General features: G+C 51.2%; 1 protein-coding gene across 2 annotated transcripts in view; it reads right to left on the reverse strand.

Annotated features, from left to right (window-relative positions):
• The window catches only part of ADARB1 (adenosine deaminase RNA specific B1), a 129,337-nt gene that overhangs the window by 74,285 nt on the left and 34,109 nt on the right, over window positions 1-20,943 (reverse strand). For both annotated transcript variants that reach the window (XM_034654512.1, XM_002919060.4), the window contains one exon: window positions 7,500-7,654. The gene's annotated coding sequence lies outside the window, so the exon portion shown is untranslated. The remainder of the gene's footprint in view (window positions 1-7,499; window positions 7,655-20,943) is intronic.

Here is a 20,943-nt window from a genome sequence, read left to right on the forward strand (position 1 = left end):
TGCACCCCTGCTCAGCAGAGCCCCTGCCCCGTGCTCACTGGCCGCTGAAAACAGCACGGTACCTTTCCAGAGTCAGTTCCAGCCCACCCCACGAAGCTCACCCCGCCTGGACAACAGGCCATCTCCCTCTTGCTCCCACTTCTGTCACCGCAGGAACAGACGCCAGTGTCCACTAGGCTCCAGGCCCCCTCCCAGGCCCTCCGAAGCAGCTCGGCCCCCTCCTCAAGGCGCCCAGGAGGGAAGCTGCCCTCCGTCCTCCCCTGTGACAGCGCACCCGTGCTCCAGCCCCCAGATCGAGGAGGGAGGCCTGCGGACCCCGCTTCCTGCGCACAGCTGCACTGGGGGCGCCCGGCACCTGCCAGAAGCTCTGCATGGGAGCGGGTCTGGCAAGGGGCCCAGAGCCCATCAGCTCGCCCTCCCTCCGTAAAGAGCCACAGCCGCCCACAGGTGCTGGGTCTCTACAAGTCCCGCCCTGGGAAAAGTCTTTGCAGAAAACAGAAGGAAATCACGGAGAGTTCCAGACTTCCCTGCATCTGCAAATGCATCCCCGCCGTGCTCTCTCACGTGTGTATCACTGCTAAGTACCTGGGTCCGCAGTTTCCTAGTGGTCACACCCAGAGCACACAACAGCGAGAAGAGAACTGCCAACCACTTCGAACCACTACAGAGATCTATGGTTTTCCACCCAACAACGTACAGGCAACTGAACGTCCGTCGTCTCAAGCCATACTTTTGTGGTTAATGATGTATTCGTTTGTCCATTTGGAAGCTTAAATCTATAGCACACAAAAACTGGGAATACAACCACTTTTCAGAAATTTTTCAAACTTGATACTGTTTAAACCAAGTTTTACTCAGATTTTTCCATTTTTTGGATGGAAAACAATCCAAAATCACGACTCCCTTCTCCACCGCATCTAGTAGCTTCCGCATCCCCAGCGCGTGTCCGGCCTGGCCCGTGCTTGCAGGCCTGCTGCGGCCCAGGGGTCTGGAGAAAAGAAGCCAGGGGAGGGGCACGCCTCACTGTGGTGGTTGGCCCCCTGCTGGCTCTGCACTCAGATGCCACCCCCTTGGAGAGGCCGCCACCCCTCTCTTGGGTGTCCCTCCCCAACACCATCTGTTCCCACCCGGCGTCAGCTCCACAGGGGCCATCTAGCCTGTCCCACTGTCACCCCAGGGCCTTGGGCAGCATCTGCCCGTCCGTGTCTGTTGGCTACACGAGGTGGGTCCAGGGCCCAATGCAGATCTGTCTTTAACATTGCTCTGAGTTCCAGAAACTACAACTCCTAGACCAACAAACCCCAGAGCTCTGGGACTCATTGCTGCAAACACTGACTCCATCTATCCGCACATTCCTACTCGCTTCCCCTGGAACTGGGTTGCCTGTAGCTCTGCCTGGGATCCTGTGTGCCTCAGCATGGGCGGAGGAGAGAGAGGTGCGCCCCCCCTATGCAGAACACCAGGAGCCTGGGAGACATGCTCAGTGTGGGAGCAGGAGTCAGAGCGGGGACCAGCAGGGGGCATCACAGAGTCCTCCCAAGAGTCCCACAGGCCCTGCGCCTCCCAGCAGCTCTGCCTCTCCCACTCCCTCCACCAGCTGCTGCGGCGGGCTGGTTTTACGCCCCTGCCTGGCACCAGCCCGTACCAGGGACAGCTGCAGGATGGACAGTGGCGAGGCTGTCATGCATGGCCTGCTGTGTGTGGGCAGACATCCCTCAGCCCCGTCCTGCTCCCACCTAGCTCCACGATGGCTGGTGTCTTGAAGGGCAGGGAGCACCCTGCTGCCAGGAGCCCTGTGGAATGTGAGGGGATGGCAGTGGAGTGGGGACGTCACCCGAGGCCCTTAACTCATGCCCCCACTGTCATCTGCACTGTCACCTGCGTCTTCACACGATCGAGCAGACTCACGTCATGCTCAGCATGACATTCTTCTTCCCATCTAACAAAACGTGAAGGCTGACAGCAGTCTGTCAGCTCCAGACAGCCCTTCCAGTCTCGGCCACTGCCCTATGGCCTCACTGTGAGTTGGGTTTCTCTAGCTTCTGTGTCCCAGCCTTTTGCCACTTCAGGAGCCACTTTTCCTAGTTGGTTCCATTTGGCCTTTTCCCCTAGTCACTGCTTCCTGTAGGTCACCTGCACTTCTTTGCCTTTTCATGGCCCTAGGGTCGCAGGACCCAGGCACGCTGTCAGGAGCGCTCTCTGCGAGCTAAGCCGTGGCGCCGTGGGCATGATGAGGCACTGACGACAGGTGGCCCCGCCCTCTGGGGTCAAAGACTTCCTGGGCACCCTGGCCCAGGCGCTGTGTCTGACGACACTGTATGGTGCAGTCTTCCTGGAGCTGATGAGGGCCGGCAGAAGTGGAGCCCAGACAAGGAAGCCCGGGCAGGGCCCCCGTGCACCAACTCACCCCTTTCAGCAGTCTGCAAACACTTCTGTAAAGTGCCAGATGGCAGATATTTCGGTCTCTGCGCCCACATACAGTAGCTGTTGCATGTTCCACTTCTGTTTGCTTGGTTTACAATTCCTGAAAGATGCTAAAGCCTTTCTTCGCTTCAGACCCTGGACTTAGGGTCCACCTGGCCACCTGCAGGGGAGGCCTCTGCCCAGCCTTTCAGGGTACGCAGCTGCCGCCAGCGGGCCCGGGGCTCAGCTCTCTGGCATGTCGCCTGCCGGCACCCAGGCGGGCCTTGCGGACAAAGATGCCAACTTACTCCTCACCTTCACGAGTCCATCACAGGGTGATGGGCTCTGGCCTCTGGTAGGCTGTCCGAGTCTGCCGAAGGAATGAGCACCTTTCACAAGCTTATTAGCCATGCAGACTGCACCTTTTGTGAAAAAACCGTGCAAGCATTTTGCACCTAATTCCATTGCACTGTCTTGTCCTTACTGACTGGTGGGAATCTTCATGTATTATAGACTCCAGAAACTAAGCCAGGCCTCTGTCAATTATGCGTCCCCGTCAGGTACACGCCGCTGGGGATACATGCCCCTGTCAGGGACCCGTGTAGCAAATTCTTTTCCCAGTCTGTGTGGAACTGGCACCCCACCCTCTGGTGTCTACGCCCTGTATAACCCCCTCCCCTTGACAGGGGGTGGAGCTATGAACATGATGGATATAAAGCAAAGGTGAGGGGATTTTACGAGACAAAATTATGGTCCCTGATCAGCTGACGTGGAGCCCTGGGTGGACCTGCTCTAATCAGGTAAGCCCTGAAAGGACAGAAGATGTCAGTGATAAGGAGGCGAAGAGACACTCCCACAGCCTGCAAGAGGCAAACCGCATGCTGTGGAGGGGACCACTTGGCCTGAACAACTGGTGGTCCTTAGGGTTGGAGGCCCCAGCCCTATAATCACAAGGAACCGAAATCTGCCAACAGCCAGTGATCTTGCAAAAGAGACCCCAAACCTCAGAGGACACCGCAGCCGGTGAGGCCCTGAGCAGGGGATCCTGGGGACCATGCCTGGAAATGGCGACCCAAGTTCCTGGTGATTCATTACGCAGCAACAGAGCGCTTATCCACAGGTGCCTTAACTCTGGCCACCTCCAGGGACAGAATCAGGGGCCCACACCTCTGAGCGAAAGCCGACACCACTAGACAGCCGTCCAGTCCTACCAAGGGCATGAGTCGGGCTCACCAGGACGGTGAGCCTGAGATCACCGTGTACACACGGAGGCGCACAACTCCACAGGGAAGTGACGGGGGTGCCCTTGGCACCTCTCCGTGTGGAATGGTGTTTGGTATTCTTTTCAACGTTTCATCTCCTGTGTGCACAGGAGCCCTGTCTCCTCATCGCCAGCCTGTACTCTCTGACCGCGCCTTAGCACCAGCAGGAAATGTTGTCCGACTGGCACACACCGTCACGGAGCCTCCAGGGCCCAGGAGCCCACCCTGGTGCTGAGGCACCTGCCCCCTCTGACCGCACGTGGCACGCCAGCTCTGGAGGGACCCGCCCTCCTCTCACCAGGACAGAGCTTCACAACACGGCTCTGCAAGCCAACCGACACCTGGAGGATCGGCTCTGAAGATGCAGCTCATTCTGCACAGACCTTCCAGGAAGTGCATCCGCTTCCATCCCACCTCGACACAAGGCGCTTCACCCCTGCTTCCTAGCTCCACGACGGAAAAGCACACGAGTGAGCGCAGCTGTGAAGTCTGCCAGGGCACAGGCCGCTGGACAAGCATCCCGGTTGCCATGGAGCGGCAGGCAGGAACGCTTTCCCTGACCTTGGCGGCTGCCCTGGCTCTGTGATCTCACAAAACCGAGCCACAAAGATATTAACACCTCTTGTCAAACTAACCAGTGCGTCAGGCCAGACACACAAAGACACCTTCTCAGTGACGAGAACTGATGCCAGAAAAACACAGAGAATCTCTTCTCATTCTCAGCCAAATTCTGTTTCAGAAACCTTCAGGAATGCTTATAAACTAAAGCAGCATCTGTGCTCCATAGCTTCCTTCAACCAATAAAACACTTCAAAGGAAAAAAAGGTCAAGTTTTTGCCATGATATATAAAGATTCAGAACTCAGTGCCACTGCAACTTTAACCTTGAACTCAACAGCCCTCACTGGTATGACACATCCGCCCGGGTGACTTTCACACCGCAAGCCAGCCCTGCTGGGCGCCTGTGTCGCTCACTCTCCAGGAGCCCACTGCTGCTTCTGCCTTGAGCTGGACACACGGCACAGGACAGCCCTGGAGGACAGCCCTCCACGATGCCAGCAGCTCACGACGCTGTGCCCCCTCCCGCTGCCACTGCCTCTGCTCAACCAAGGCTCCCAGGGAACAGCATCCCTGTGGGGCTCCTCATCCGTGCTGGGAGCTTCTGGCATCCTGCGGGCACAGGGCACTGCTGGGACATGCAGAGCAGCCCCAGAAACAAAGAATCTTCCGGCACTGAAGGACTGACTTGGTGGGGAAGGCCGCTCACGGTCACCCAGCCCAGATGCCCACTTTGTCTTATACGTAAGCACGAGGCATTTCTCTGTGTTTTTAACACACACCTGACTATCCAAAAACGTAACTACCACGTGAAGACAGGGAAGACCGTACCAGCTTCTCTTAGAACTCCCCCGGGCTATAAGCATCGCAGAAGTGGCGCCACACGCACACCCGGCCGCACGCACAGGTGTGCCTGAGTGCCGAGCACTGCGCACATACCGACTCGAGGTGCCTTTGTCACGCATTTGTAATTTCTCCTTTACTGCGCTTGGGTACTATACTCCTTTTTAAAACTACACGGCGATAATTATACAAAGTAATGCCTTCTATGAATTTCATTCAGAATACAACGGAGGAGTTCAAAAATATTTGCTACAGAAAAAGTGTTTGGGCGTGGTGGCGACGAGAAACAGGAGAGTCACGGCTCCCCAGCCGCTCTCACGAGGGCGAGTTCCTCTGGAGCACCCCCAGCTGCCCCAACTGCAGCAGACATTCTCACATTAAGACACGAGAAACGGCGGGGCGCCTGGGTGGCACAGCGGTTAAGCGTCTGCCTTCGGCTCAGGGCGTGATCCCGGCGTTATGGGATCGAGCCCCCACATCAGGCTCTTCTGCTATGAGCCTGCTTCTTCCTCTCCCACTTCCCCCTTGTGTTCCCTCTCTCACTGGCTGTCTCTATCTCTGTCCAATAAATAAATAAAATCTTTAAAAAAAAAAAAAAGACACGAGAAACGGGCACCTGGGCGGCTCTGTCGGTGAAGCATCTGCTTTGGCTCAGGTCATGATCTCGGGGTCCTGGGATCGAGCCCCACACTGGGCTCCTTGCTCAGCGGGGAGCCTGCGTCTCCCTCTCCCTCTGCCCCCCCAACTCCGCCTGCTTGTGCTCGCTCTCTGTCAAATAAATAAATACATAAAATCTTTTTTAAAATTTTTTAAAAACCCCAAGAAACAGCTTCACCTCTTTAAGGAAGGCAAAAGCAGCGAGGCTGCGTGGAGCTAAATGTGAAGCAGGACGCTGCGGGACCGCCAGGCCCCAGACGGGCTCTAGACAAATGGCAGGGCAGAGCGCGCCTACCAGTGAGGGGTGCTCCCCAGCAAAGACTTGTTTAAGCCAAAAGCTCTCGTGCTTACTTTTCTCTTCCAAACCACCCTGAAAAAGGAAAGTTATCATACATCAGACTATTTGTTGTCAAAATTAGCTTTCATTTTATGAAAGAAATACAAAATCTCCGCCGTGCAGCTGGAACATCTACTGAGGGAGAACCAGTGGAAGGAGGGGCGGTTCTCTTCGTCACTGTCTTTGTAACTGCTAGGCCTTTGCTCTGCCTTCCCGGCACATGCTCTGGAGCTCACTATCGTGTGTATGCCTTTAAGGACAATTTATTTCTACAAAGGACTATAAATCATCCACTTCCCCAGTGCATGCTTGCATGAGATAAAAATACTTGCCATTTCATGTACAGGGCACAGTGAATGCAGCCGCTCACCACCACGGCACGAGGCACAGGTGGTCACGGACTGCACGGCACCCAGTGACACGAACAGTGTCTCTTACAGGCTCAGCCGGCTCTGCACCGGTCACCACCTTTGAATACACTCTAGTTACAGAGACACTGATTTCATACCACTAACGTGGCTAACAGAAGGGCCGGGGCAGGAAAGCCGGCCCACTGGCACGGCAAACGTAAATAACCTTAATTTCACCCCTTCCGTACTCTCAGGGCTCCTGTGCCAGAAGGAGGTGGGGGGGCACTGGTTAAAGATCAAGCAAACCCCCCTTTAAAGGTCTCCCCAGGAGCTTGTCCCCTTACATTCCTGACATGTACAGACTCGGAAATGCCCAGCAGCTGTGGGCGCACCTGAACTCCCCGGAGATGGCGGGCATCCCCTCCTGCACCGTACCGGAGCTCCGCGCCTGCTCCTTCCACGGTTGCCCAAGACACTGGGCACCGGTCAGCGTCTCCAGAACGGATGAACGAGCACACGCGGCCCTCTGCCGACTACTTCCTCATACTTCTTCCCCACGACAACACTTCCTCGAATGTTTAAAATTCAACTTTCTTGAATTAGTCACTCCATAGGCCATAAATTAATCTAATACAGTACTAACTTTACGGGGACTTTAAATTTGCCTCAACTTCCCTCAAGAGCAGACGCTGAATCATGTAATAGTCACCAAACAATTAAGTATTAAATAAATTTTCTTTTAATCACCTCAAAGGAACTAATGTACAGTAAATGCTTTACAGCAAGTCTAGCTCAGCGCCTGGCACGAGGCACTACCACGCACAGTGGAGACGGGAGGCCGGGACGGCACTTGGCCACACAGCCGCTGGAGGGCAGCAGCGCACCGACCTGGAGCCGCGGCGGCTCCAGCAAGGAGTCCAGGCCCATGGGATTATGAGAGAATTAATTAACAGTAACCAACAATCTATGCTGGAAGTCACTAATAAGACACTTGAAAAGGCAAACAGCCTTAACTAAACAGTGTACATCAAGCAAAAGGTATTTTTTAATCAGTCAAATGTTAGCAGATTTTTGCCGGTTTTTACCTTACCTTTAGATTTGTTTAGTGTCGATGTTCGCTCAGACCCTGGGTAGAGCTTCCCCGGGTGCAGGCAGGGCTGAGCGACCCCGAGGGCATGCGCACGCTCAGCACGTCTCCTTCAGTCGCTCCATAAGCTCGCCAGGCCCAGCTGGAGAGACTTCACTCTGTGTAACAGAAAGATCCAATTACTTTGCCTTTTCCCACTTCAGATGTGAATTCTAATAATAAATACTTTAATTAAAAATCCTCTTTCTAAATAAAAGCGTAAATCATTTTTAATGTACTCTTATGCTCTTCTAAAGCAGATACACAATAATGAGTCACACCTTCACCCCAACGTTCACAAGAGGCAGGTGCACACGCACACTCGCCGTTGGATCTCTGCTCACCAACACAGGAATGCAAACATGCACCAGCCCACATGCTGAGGAATGAGGCCTCCAGTGAAATCCTGTGCACCTATCATCTTCAGTAAGATAGAATGCCACATGCACACGGGTGCACGAGTACAGACAGACATCAGAAATGTGCGGATGCAGGCCCCTCCTGCCCTTTCCGCCCGGGCTTAGAAGCTACAGGCCTTGCGTGTGTCTGCAGGCGGACTATGTGGAACATCTCCATGCCACTTCCTCTCAGCATAAAAATGTTTTCAACTCACAACTCATTAAAGAGAGTATTTCAGCGTGCTTATATACTGACAAAACCTAAATATGCAACGTTAACATTTTCTTTTAGAAAAACAAACCAGTACCCACGTGAAGGGAAAGTCTAGAGTGGGGCTTCTCAGTGCAGAGCTGCTAGCCAGCATCTACAGGGGAAGAGCGAGTGGGCCTCTGAGTGGGCGGCCAGAAGACTGGCAATGAGTGTAGACAGGTGCACCTCTGAACATGGAGGGGCCCCTGACTGTGTAGACTCAGTCCAGGCACCATGACCCTTGGGGCCACCCGCTCCAGCTGTGGGTCCTCAGGGGTTAGAAGTGACCAGTCTCTAAGCCCCTCCACATCTCTCAGCTGTAACTCGCTTCAATTCATCTGTAATGTGTGTCAGCAGGCCCGCGAGGACAGGTCTAAGACACAGTCCCCATGTCCTATGCTGCCGTCACCCGGTCTAACCAGGACTGACGACAATGGCCTATTAGCCTGGGATTACAGGCCACACAGCTGTCCTGTCTACCACAGAGGCTTCTGGGCCAAGCGCACAGATCTGTGCACACAGTCACTGACCCTATTAGCGCCCCACTGGTCCTATCTCCACACCCAGAGGAGGAGAATGAAGGAAGTGGTGCTTCCATGGCTCCCCCATTCCTCAACGCCACCCCCACCTAATCAGTAATCTTGTCGGCAGCTCCTGCCCTGGTTGGAGGGTGTACAGGAGAGACAGTGAGCCCCCTTAACAAAGAATGAAGACCAGGACCCGGAGCCTCCTGCAATCCAAGGAAAAGGAAGGACGATGTGGGAAAGAGGTCAAACATCACTGTACCAACCAAGAACCACAGATGGCACAGAGAGAGGGAAACAGCAGGAAGAACATGACCACAACTCACAGAACGGGGTTCTAGTGCCCACGCTGTCACCCGCTGGCCCAGAGCGAGGGTGAAGTCTGAGCCCTGACATCTGCTGGAGGGACCATACCCAGGACAGCCCTGCGCAGCCGCCCCAGGGGAGCCGGACTCGAGTGGGGATGGGTTCTGCAAAACTGCAACATCTAAACAGGAAGAACCAGACTGGGGTGATGGGAGCTGCCATACACCCAGGGGACTAAAGGGTTGTGGGTTCGGACTGCAAGAGGGGGCCTTGCAGCTGCACAGCAGTGCCTCCAGGGGCGGTGTGGCCCCCGGGTCCTGGCACAGTCACGCAGAGGACGGGCCACATACGGTACCACGAGGACTGAACGGAGTCGTGGACACAGAGAGCTTGGCTCAGTGACAGTGGAAGTCACAGCATGAGCGCGACAGAAGGTGGGCAAAGACAGAGAAGGCTGCTGTCATGGGGCAGTAGAGGACAGCAGCTGACAGTGGGAGCAGCGCCACGAACACACCACCGAGCAGACACAGAAGCCTCCATCCCTAATAGACGCGCCGGGAAGCAGCTAGCCAACAGCTGCGTCGCAGGGGTGGCTGGGCAGAGCTCGTGCCCATCCACAATGCCACACACCCAGGGACTAACAACCAAAGGGTAACTAGAAAAGTCTCTGTACGTTTGGAAGTTAGGCAGTATTCTTCTAAGTAATCCACAGATAAAAGGAAATAATCACAGTAGAAATCAGATAACATTAAAACTTAAAAACAAAAGAGATTACATATGGAAATGTGTGGCAGGCAGATAAGGCAGCAGGCTGAGGGAAATGTGTAGCCTAACGCTGGCACTTTTAGAAAAGGGAGAAAAAAAATCAATGAATCCCCACCTCAGTAAGTCAGTACAAGGGCAACAAAACTAGCCCAAAGAAAATGGGAGGGGAAAAAGGGAAGAAATTAACCCTGCATTAATCACACATACTAGCAGGCACACAAAGACAGATACCCGCCAGGCTAATCCCAACACACAGAGAAGGGAGAAAAGGCCCACATCAGCCTGCTCTGGAAACAGTGGAGAGCTGGGTGCCCACCCTTACATGACACCCCTGCCACCGAGTGAAGTGGTCCTTTCAAGGCATCCCTGAGAGTCTCAGCAGGCTCTGGGTCCGCCATGGCGGGTTGGGTACAGAAGAGTCACCGCGCTGGGCCCACGCCTTCAGGGGCTGCCATCTCGGAAGACTCTCTCTGCAGGAAGCCAGTCCCATGGCTGAGACCACTCAGCTGTGAGTCCACACAGAGAGGCAGAGTCCGGGTCAGCCCCAGGCAGGTGCCCGCCTTGTCCTCAGACAAATGTACAAGATGCTGGCAAGAACTACAAAACCCAGATGACCGCTGGGTCTGATGCTGCAGACATGTGCCACCTCCAGTCACCTGAGGGACCCCTGCTGAGGTCCCAGTCCCACGGAGCACAGACAAACCCTGCCCCCAGTCCCTGCCCTACAAGATCACCAGCAAAACCAAATGGTGGTTGCTCAGGCCACTAAGTTGTGCTTTATTGGGGGGGGGTATGTTAGGCAACAAGAGATTCCAGAACAGAATTATCACTCCAAATTCTCACAACATTAAAAATATAATAAGGGGGTATTAGGAACTTTACTTCAAAAATTTTGTAAACTTAGGGGCGCCTGGGTGGCTCAGTTGTTAAGCGTCTGCTTTTAGCTCAGGGCGTGATCCTGGAGTTCTGGGATTGAGCCCCACATCAGGCTCCTCCACTGGGAGCCTGCTTCTTCCTCTCCCACTCCCCCTGCTTGTGTTCCCTCTCTCGCTGGCTGTCTCTGTCAAATAAATAAATAAAATCTTTTAAAAAATTTTTAAAAATTTTAAAAAAATTTGTAAACTTAGGTACAATGAGCAAATTCTAAGAAAAATACAATTTATCAAAACTGACTCTGGAAGAAATAGAAAATCTGACTAAACTACAAAGAACAAGAATTGGGAAACAAAAATCACGTACAAAGTATCAGCCAAACTGACTCATGAATGCAGATGTAAAAATCCTAAAGAAAACGTCAGCAAACTCAATCCAACAACGTTTTTAAAAGCTGATATATGATCCAGCTGGATTTACCCTGGAATGTAAAAATGCATCAGTGTATGGAAATCATCTAACGTAACCTGCCACACTAATAAACCGAGACAGGCGTGGAATACACCCATGACGCCACTGACGTGAAGTTCAGCCACAGGCGACACAGAGTCTGAGTGCGTAGGGACGCGAGCTTCTGTGGCCAGATGGGGGAGCGGGGCCATGTGCACCAGAGCGCGGGCAGCAGGCGGCGTGTGGGGAGGCCACCGCTGAGCAGCACGAGGGAGGCTCTGACTTACAATGTCTATGTTATGTCTATGGTCCTGGGTGATGGTGACAGGAACACATAAGGAAAATCATCCTTTCACACACGCGCTCTCTGTAGGAATGATCTAACTCACAGCAAACGTGCACTAGGAAACAACTGGGCAAGGGGACCCAGAAATGGCCAACGGTGACCACCGTTTTTACAGAGGACGGTCCACCACGACGGAACCAAGCAGTGGCCAGGGCGTCACCGCCATGCAACAAGGGACTGACACCACCACTGCCAACTCCCTGTAGCAGGAATGGCGGGAGCTACTGTGCCAGTGGTGCCAAGTCTACAAGCCTGGGGTGGGGTCGGGGAGGCAGCGAGAGGTCTCACGCTTCCCGCAGAAACAAAGGAGGGAGAAGCAGGGGGAGACGTGCCTTCCAGGCAAGGAGCGAGTTAGCAAAGCAGGGCTGACTTGCAAACATCACGCTTCTCAACTGCTGCAACCCACCCCAGGAAACAGGCGGGGCCTGAGGTGACCCGAGAACCCGGAGGGAGTGGAAGCAGTGGGGGACCACCACTGCCGCGGCTCTACGGCCTCCAGCTCCTGCCACACGCCAGGCCAGCGGCCCAGCGCACCGCACACACCGCCTCTCTGGAGCCCCCTCCCAGTGACTGCTCCCGGGCCTCCCTGGAAACAGGCGACCCTGAATTAGCCGAGACGGAAGTGTCTCTACAACAGGTGTGTATCCAGCTACCTGCTAACATAACGAAACTCAAACGCCATGGCGGTGCTGATGAAACACGGCTCACATAGGGTTTACGTGCCCAGTGCCAATAGCAGGTACAGGACTAGTCCTGTTACAATACACGTATCAGGGTGTCTGCGGGGCTCAGTCGGTGACGCATCTGCCTTCAGCTCGGGTCATGATCCCAGGGTCCTGGGATCAAGCCCCATGTCGGGCTCCCCGCTCAGCGTGGAGTCTGCTTCTCCCTCTCCCTCTGCCTCTCCCCCTGCTTGTGCGCTTGCTCTCTCTCTGTCAAATAAACAAATAAATAAAATCTTTTAAAAAAATACGCGTATCACTCAGCACTCAATGGATTTGCTGTGCCACTAATAACTGTACTGATTAAATAAAACCATCGCATTTTCTTTTAAAGTGATATTTATCATCATAATTTAATTAGACCATGGAAATTAGGGCTTTGCTCTGCCAAAAAATAAGTACTCTCATTTTCTACCTCGTAGATACATGAGTATACAGTTAAACAGAGTTGTTCAACTGAGTAGATTCTCTGATGTTTAGAGACACCAATTATTTCAAGATACAAAGGCTCGATATGCTCAAGACAAGTGAGGTAAACAAGCAGTCAACGGAAGGGTGCTAAGACAGAGAAGCATTCTTCCTGATTTTTGACAGTGTCTTTGATTTTAAGTGCTTAGTCAGTCCTAAAAATCAGTACCCCCAAGAGAAGGACCGGAAGCCGGTGGGAACAGAAAGCAGGGCCACAAGTGGGGCCAGAGTCATGAGCCCGGGGGCTCCAAAGGACACAGCAATGCTTCTCCACAGAGATGAGCACAGAGGGCCTGTCAAGATGCTTCTGGTGAGGAGGAGGGCGGGAGGCCCCTCAGCAGAAGGCACTGAACACGCACTTTGGCAAGAGGGATCCAGTCTGTCTTCAGAAAGATGGCTCTGCTGGCCCTGTGGGCCATGGCTGGAGGGCTGAGGCTGGAGTCTGGGAGGACAGCCAGGGACAGAGGGGTGATAGCAGGGCTAGCACCACCGGCAGGTGACTCCGAGGATCCTGACTCAAAGGGGTGGATGGAATTTTCAATAACCAACATGAAAAAAATCGAAAGAAAAGAGGAAATAAGATAGGTGTTTTTCAATTGTCCTGAACTATAAAAACATTCAAAGTATATTAACTATAGTCATTGATATTTCAACATCAGCAATGACCAAACCTTCCCTGGCTACCTGACGTTTCAGAAGGATGAAGTCAATTCTGTGTTAGGAACTACTACTACAGGGAGGGGTAAGATCTCTACATGGTAAATAAATAACGGACGCTTAAGATGCAAGAACATTGCCGTAGGAGACTAAATCCACAGAGCGAACTCGCCGCGAGCGCACCGTCAGGAGCTCAGCGCTTAATGAAGAGGCTGGGAGGAGGCCGCAGGCCCCCTTTCATTGGTTTCTAGGAAGGAAGAGAAATCCAGGAGGAAATAGTGCTCTAGTCCAGAGGTCCTGGTTTAATTTAACATTTTTTAATATTACTTAAATTCCATTTAGGAAGTGGTTTGCACAGCACATTCTGTGACACTGGAGAACCACAACCTCTTCCCTGCTCCTGAACAGGACCCAGCTCAGCTGGAGGACACGTGCTCCACCCCCGTGCAGAGCGTGGGGTCTGCCCCAGTCTGGAAGCCTCAACTCAACACTGGGACCACCACTTAGACAATGAAGCCCCTCTTTCTCTTCATTCTATTTCCCCAGCATTTTGGTCTTCACAGAACAAACAAAATGGACTCTGTTGTCTCTTCTACTTACTGAATTCAATATATTCCATTTTCTTATCAAGTTAGAATAACAGACTTCGCCTCATTAGAACGAACCGTGGTAGACAGAGCACAGATGAATCTCTAAGTAATAACGGCGAGGGAAACAAGCCAGACCAAAGAAGTACCTACATCTGACCCCGTTTATATAAAACTCTAGAAAATGCAAAGGGATCTATCATGACAGCAAGGACAGGAGTGGGTGTTGGGAGTGGGGAGGGGGGCAGGGGACCTTCAGAGGCGATGGGCGCGTTTGCCATCTTCACTGTGGCAACGGTCTCACCGGTGTCTCAAAACTTATCAAGTTGCACACGTTAAAATACGTGCCGTGTTCTGGCATGTCAATTATACCCCGAGAAAGCTGGCTTTTAAAAAGACTACTTTGTTTTATATTTTAAAACCCCTCATCTTGGGGCGCCTGGGTGGCTCGGTCATTAAGCGTCCGCCCTCAGCTCAGGTCATGATCCCAGGGTTCTGGGATCAAGTCCCACGTCAGGCTCCCTGCTCAGCGGGGAGCCTGCTTCTCCCTCTCCCACTCCGCCTGCTGTGTTCCCTCTCTCACTGTCTCTCTGTCAAATAAATAAATAAAATCTTAAAAAAAAAAACCCTCATCTTATTTTTTGAGGTCAATTAGTAAACATTATTGAAAATATTTTGTGACCTGAGGGAAAACATTACTTTTTTAAGCTCCGAATAATCTAATGTTTTATGGGAAATTAAAGCTTGCTGCAAACATTAAAACAACTCGTTAAATAGGCCAGGGAGTTCTCCCCATCCAGCTACACTTTACTGTTGTATAATCATTCCCAGAGGGACCCAAAGCTCCCAGCGCTAGGCATGAGCTCTGCATCTGCACAGAGAGAAGGCACTGGGGGTGGAGACAGAGACAGAGGGAGGAGGGGAGGGAGCGCTCGTGAGCACAGCTCTGCACCTGCTCTCCTGCACTCAGGTCAAGCAGGGAGTGTGAGCCCGGTGCGGCACGCAGCACCTGCATCATTCCAGCCCAGAAGAGGAAGGATGTGGGAGGAGCTCTGAGCCCTCCCTGTCCTTGGCACCTGCTCCCTTCAGGACAACTGTCCACCCTTTGGCCACCTACGTCCAAACAACCCAGAGAGGCCAACAGGCCAGAAGAGGGGCCTCTGCTACAGGGGAGCACGCCGGTGTGGCAGCAGGGCCTCAGACAGGGCTTCCTGACCTGGTCCTTGGCCCCCCCACTGCAGGTGGGCTTATATCCTCAGGCAGCAGGAAGTGGAGGTCTGCCTACCAGGAGTTGACACCTCCTTTTTTTTTTTAATTCAATTTAGTTACATTCAGTGTATTATTACTCAACACCTCTTACGGGCAGGACTTGAGGCCTTTGTCCCCCATGATTAACGGGGTTACTCGTGTCAGAGATCTCCTACACTGAAAGGATGACCAGCCACGTTGTTTTTATTATGACTTCCCCCCTTGCTTTTAGGGAGTGATTTTTCATAAAAATGAGGACTAATTTCGCCAATCATTCCTAGCAAACAAATAAGACCAACAGAGGAGCCTTTCAAACTCCAAACCCCGGCAGAGCATGAGAGCCATGAGCTGAGGCTCCCCCATGCCTGCAGTGCACACGCGGATGCGAGGAACACAAGGCCACAGAGGCGCTGGTCAACCCACCTTCTCCCGTAGGAAACTCAGACTGGATTACACCAAGAGCACATCAAGAAAAACAAAAATCTCTCCACAGACTAAAAGACGAAAGGAAAGATTATTTTGAGAGACTTCCTGTGACGGAGGATGTAGACCAGCTGGCAGAGCACTGAGGGCCGCAGGCAGCCCCACACTACAGCCCCGGGCACGTGGGCGGCTCCAAGACCCCCAACAGACTTCAAGGTCTAGAAAGATCCATCACCCCAGGCTTCCCAAAGGACCTGTGTAACTAACGAGCACAACCGCCAGCCTCTTCGATCATCGTGCACCTATACGCTACCGCACCTGCGACGTTCTCAACTCCCTTCATCAGATTAGTGTCAGGCACACACATTCCCAGGAGGTCTTAATTCAAAGTCAAACAAGTGTGATGTCCGCATCTAAGGAACGTTATCATTTTAAAAGTAATCTGTGAGGTTATTTGTCAAACACTAAAAGTTTGTGCAATATTATCCATTGCAAGGAGATGAACTGTCTAAATAAAAAAAAACCCTTTTAATATTTTTTATAGGAATCTCTGAAATAGATTTTCTTGCTCTTATGTAAGGCATAGTAAATGTAAGTTTTTAGGTAGAAAATGCCGGCTACTACTCTCTTTGGTATACAAAGCAAGGAACAAAAGGTCTCTGGTAAGGTGTTGTCCTAAGTCAATCTCCCAAGCCCCAAATCACACCACCCAGATGCCCCAAGATGTACCCAAAAGGACTTGAGTAAGAAGTTTTCCTGAACCAGTAGTACTCAGACACTCGTCAGAAGCAAAAGAAAATCCTCTTCAGAAATACGCACCGTCATCTGAAGCCTCAAAGAATTCATACAAGTGGTTTTCCAAGGAAAATAAGCAGCTGACAGTGAAAAAGATAATCCCACAAGGAAGCAAGGACTGAAGGATAACGGCATGAACAAGAGACACAAGAAACCGACCTTCAGATGTGACAGACCTGTCAAGCACACCGTATATACAATAACTGGTTAAGTAATAAAAATAAAATGGGGGGAGCCTGGGTGGCGTAGTCAGTTAAGCGGCTGACTCCTGATTTCAGCTCAGGTCATGATCTCAGGGTCCTGGGATGGAGCCCTGCATCCTCCCGCTCCGTGCTCAGCAGGGAGTCTGCTTGGGACTCTCCCTCTGCCTTTCCCCACTCACGCTCACATGCACGCTCTCTAAAAACAGAAATAGATGGGAAACAGGAAAACAAAAAATAACCAATCAGATTTGGAAAAGAATAAACCTTCTATAAATAAGAAACATTAAAGACTAAAATTACTAAAATTAAGAACGTGATGGTGGGTTTTAACATCCTATTAGACACAAAGAGAAGATGAGTAAACTGGGAGAGAAAGCTGAAGAAGCAACCAGAATGCAGCCTGGGAGAAGAGGGACAGAGAGGGGGGCAGATCCAAGACACCTAACTGGCCCCATGCAGAGGAAACCAACATAATTCTCAGCCCAGACAGGTCAGGAGAAGCAGGCAGGCAGAGCTGGCTCCCCAGACAGCCAGTGGGGAGGGCAGTTCTCAGCTGGACGGAGAGAGAGGCTGAGTCTGAAACCACAGACCCACCTAACATCTTTTCACAGTGAGAATAAACGAAGATGTTTCCCTGGCAAATCACACCTGAGATGGTCAGCCACCAGTTGACCTTTGTTTGGAAGAAACCCTAAAGGATACATTTCAGAAGAAGGGAAGTGATCTTGTAGAGAAAATAATTAACAAAAAAGAATGAAGATAAAAGCAAGTGGCATGTGGAACATGACATTTCTATTCAGGAGTGCTTTAATGTTAACTTTCTGGAATTTAAGTAAAAGGTTGTTTGTTTTTTTTAAGAGTGCTTTAATGTAGAGTCTTCGATAATCTAAACTGGTTTTTCCTAAATTTCCCCTAGTACAACGAACCTGATACTTTTCTCAAAAAATATGATCCAACTGTGAAAAAACTAAAAACAGAGAGAAAAAAATAAAGCTGATAAAATGAAAACTCTTTTTTGCCAATCATGAAAATAGACAAGTACACAGACATCCCTGCACATTCCTTCCCTTGGGAGGAGCAATGGCAACAGAGCTGGCAACAGTGGGGAACAGTGTCCCTCCTGTGTCACCGGAGCAGGGACGAAGGGCTCGGCGGAGACCCCCAGCCTGTGCAGGCTTTGCTGGCTCCCCATGTACATACGGGGCCACTGCTGGGTGAGTACCCCAGGACAGAGAAGCACCCACGTCACACGTGTGTCTAGAGCAGGTATTTCTCAAGGCTTCACGTCCATGAAAAAGGCAAAATTGTGTACAAAATGGTACGTTTCTAAGCCCAAGTGCATTTTTCTAACGACGATGTCTACAGCTTCAATCAGGTGCTCAGAAGGACCTCTGGCAGACAAAGTCACCCTCCCAAACTGAACTGACTCAAACTCAGTCTTCTCTTTGGCATTTAACCAACAACACTTCACGGCCCTTCTTTTTTCAATACAACTATGGCTCGTCAATGGTAACCCACAGAGTGACGTGTTAGGGGCACTAACGGTGGAATTCGTAACCCACACCCGAAGCGTTACTAGTGCTTAACAGGGCTCTAATTCAGTTCTGAGCGGTGTAGTTCCCACACACAGCGGCAGAGGGCCGCATGCCTGTAGTCCAGAGGGCAGTCGCTATCCATGTCAGCCCCAATTTGTCATGGACTTCAACTACGACCATTCTTGTTTCTATCACTATAATGTTAATTTTGCTTTATCACTTCACATCAGTTTAATATGGGCTATTTGTGTACACAGTGATGAAAATTTCATCAGGTTTTTAACCATAATTTTTCAATAACTAAATTTATCAGTATCATGAATCATTTCCAACCTCGTTTCAAAACGGATGGATAGAACCCCCCCCAATTTCGATAAGCCAGTGACACTTCATTTATTGGCAACCTTCTGACTCAGAGCGTGAACTCTGACTTGCCACACACTACAAGGTAAGTACGACACCGTTACCCAGCTATGCTGAAGTTTATGGACTGCTCTTACATAATATAAAATGACAGGTAAAAAGTGTAACATAGCTCATAAAGAATTTATACATGCTGCTGACAAATTTACTGGAGCTGGCTCATTTAATCTCTTCCCAATTCTTTGAGAATGTTGAGCAATTTCTCCACTAGAAAGAAAGAACCACCATTGTTAAAGATATTCAAGGTATAGAGTCTTGCCATTAAGAGCGATCTAAAAAAGTTCTGGGGGCACCTGGGTGGCTCAGCCCATTAAGCATCCGACATTTGATTTCAGCTCAGGTCACAGTCTTGGGGTCGTGAGATGGAGTCCCATGTCGGGCTCTGTGCCGAGCGTGGAGTCTGCTTGGGATTCTCGCCCTCTGTCCCTCCCCCCACTCCCCCTCTTAAAAAAAAAAAGATGAAAAGGCTTTTAATTGAAGATGGTGAAAAAGTACATATCTTCTTTCTTCTCTTCCCAAACCCCATCAAAATGGCAGAAAAGGTACTTCTTGGCAATGGACCATAATAGGACTGAAACACCACAAAGCAGGCTCAGCAGCAGACAAGGGAACTCCAGTAAGTGGTTAAGGCATCAAGCAGATGAAATCAGGTTGACCTGAAAGAGTAGTGGGAACTATAGTGCAAGACAGCTGGGGGAGGGGTCTCCCAAGAGTAAGGAGCCACGGGGCAGTCCTCTCACTTCTAGGCTGAGCCTGAGAACTCCCCTCCAGAGACGGTGTGGGGCTTCCCAAAGCGGGGAGCCAAACATGGCCACTCGGTCTTGGAAGAGAAGCAGATCAGAGCACAGGGCAATTGTACATCCAATCATCAGCACTGGGGCGCAGGGGAGAGCAGAAGACACTAACCTGTGAAGAATGAGAATCAAGCTGACACCTGACTTCTCCTCAGCAACACCAGACTGTGGACAATGACAGGAAATGCAGAGTTTGAAGGGAAGATTATAAGAACCTAGAGTTCTGGGCCTTGCCAAAGGATCCATCAAGTGTGGGAAAACAATAACTGCACACGAGAACCCCATAAGTCTCTCAGCCACGCTCTCCATAAAGAAAGAGATTAAGGATGCACTCCAGCAAAACGAAAACAGAATCCAAGAAACAAACAGGACGGGACAAGAGAGGTTACGGCACGTGACGTAGCTCAGAAATGTGAAAAGAAAGTGGAGGTTCTGGTTAAACATGCTCCTTTCCCAGGCAAGAGTCCTGGGGTAGAGATTACACTTTCTGTTTCTCCAGTCACAGTGCTTGGCTCTGTCACAACCCTACAAGCGTTGTCTTCCTTACCTTACCATGTTTAGACTAAAGCTGCAGAAAAAACACAGAAAGCCTAGCCATAGATGAGAAAGACCACAAATCCCAAACTGTAACTCGCGAACACCAAGACCTGGGGAGGCCTGTGCGTGGGCACCCCCAACAGCTAAAAACACAAGTGGGGGGCCCAAAGAGCGGAGAGACACAAACCATAAAGTGCTCATCCCTGGGAAGAGGAGTGGAAAGAAGGGCTCTTTAACTGAACTGACACGTGCTGACGGGTGGGAATATGTTCTAACACCACGTGCTGTATTATTCCAACATTTGTTAAAGTCAGTTAAACTGAAAGGGTGCCCTCATCAATCAGGGACTCAGGAAAACACTGGAGTTCATCTACTGGACAGAGTAATACACCCTCATTGTATTAAGTAGTTATGAGCAGTATATTAGTCATATAAAATCAGGATTCTTTTGAGAGAGACAGGACGGGTGAAGGAGAGAAAGAATGTCAAGCAGGCTTCACGTGCAGCACGGAGCCTGACACAGGGCTTGATCCCACACCCCTGAGATCATGACCTGAGCTGAAATCAGGAGTCAGACACTCAATCGACTAAGCCATCCTGGTGCCCCTAAATCAGAATTTTTTTAAAAACTATTTTTTACTCTAAAAGAAAATAGATAAAACGCATCAGTCCTATGAAGAGGGAAGTACCATTGTACTAACATGTCCATGGTGTAATGAAAAAGGTGCATTAAAGAGTGATGTAAACCCATATATAACAGAAATCCCATATATATCGGAGTCCTATGTATTTAACAGAAATCCCACATACATAATAGAGGAATCCCACACATACACCCAACAGGAATCCCATACGCGCAGAAGCCAGTGTGAATGTGCACCACTGGGCACGCACCTGCCACGGCTTTCCCACGTACCCTACACACGGCACCTTCACGCGCCCAAACAGCTGGCCTAGCGCTGAGCACAGGCATGGCGCGGACAAGCCAGCGTGCTGGAGGGCCACCCCCGTGGGAGCGGGGAGGGGCAGCGGGCGCAGGCTGCCACGGAGAAGAACGTGGGGCGAAATGGCGCTCCGACGAGCCGCGTCCTCTATCTCTGTCCC

Source organism: Ailuropoda melanoleuca, chromosome 1 (assembly GCF_002007445.2).
Source record: "Ailuropoda melanoleuca isolate Jingjing chromosome 1, ASM200744v2, whole genome shotgun sequence".
Classification (NCBI taxonomy): domain Eukaryota; kingdom Metazoa; phylum Chordata; class Mammalia; order Carnivora; family Ursidae; genus Ailuropoda; species Ailuropoda melanoleuca.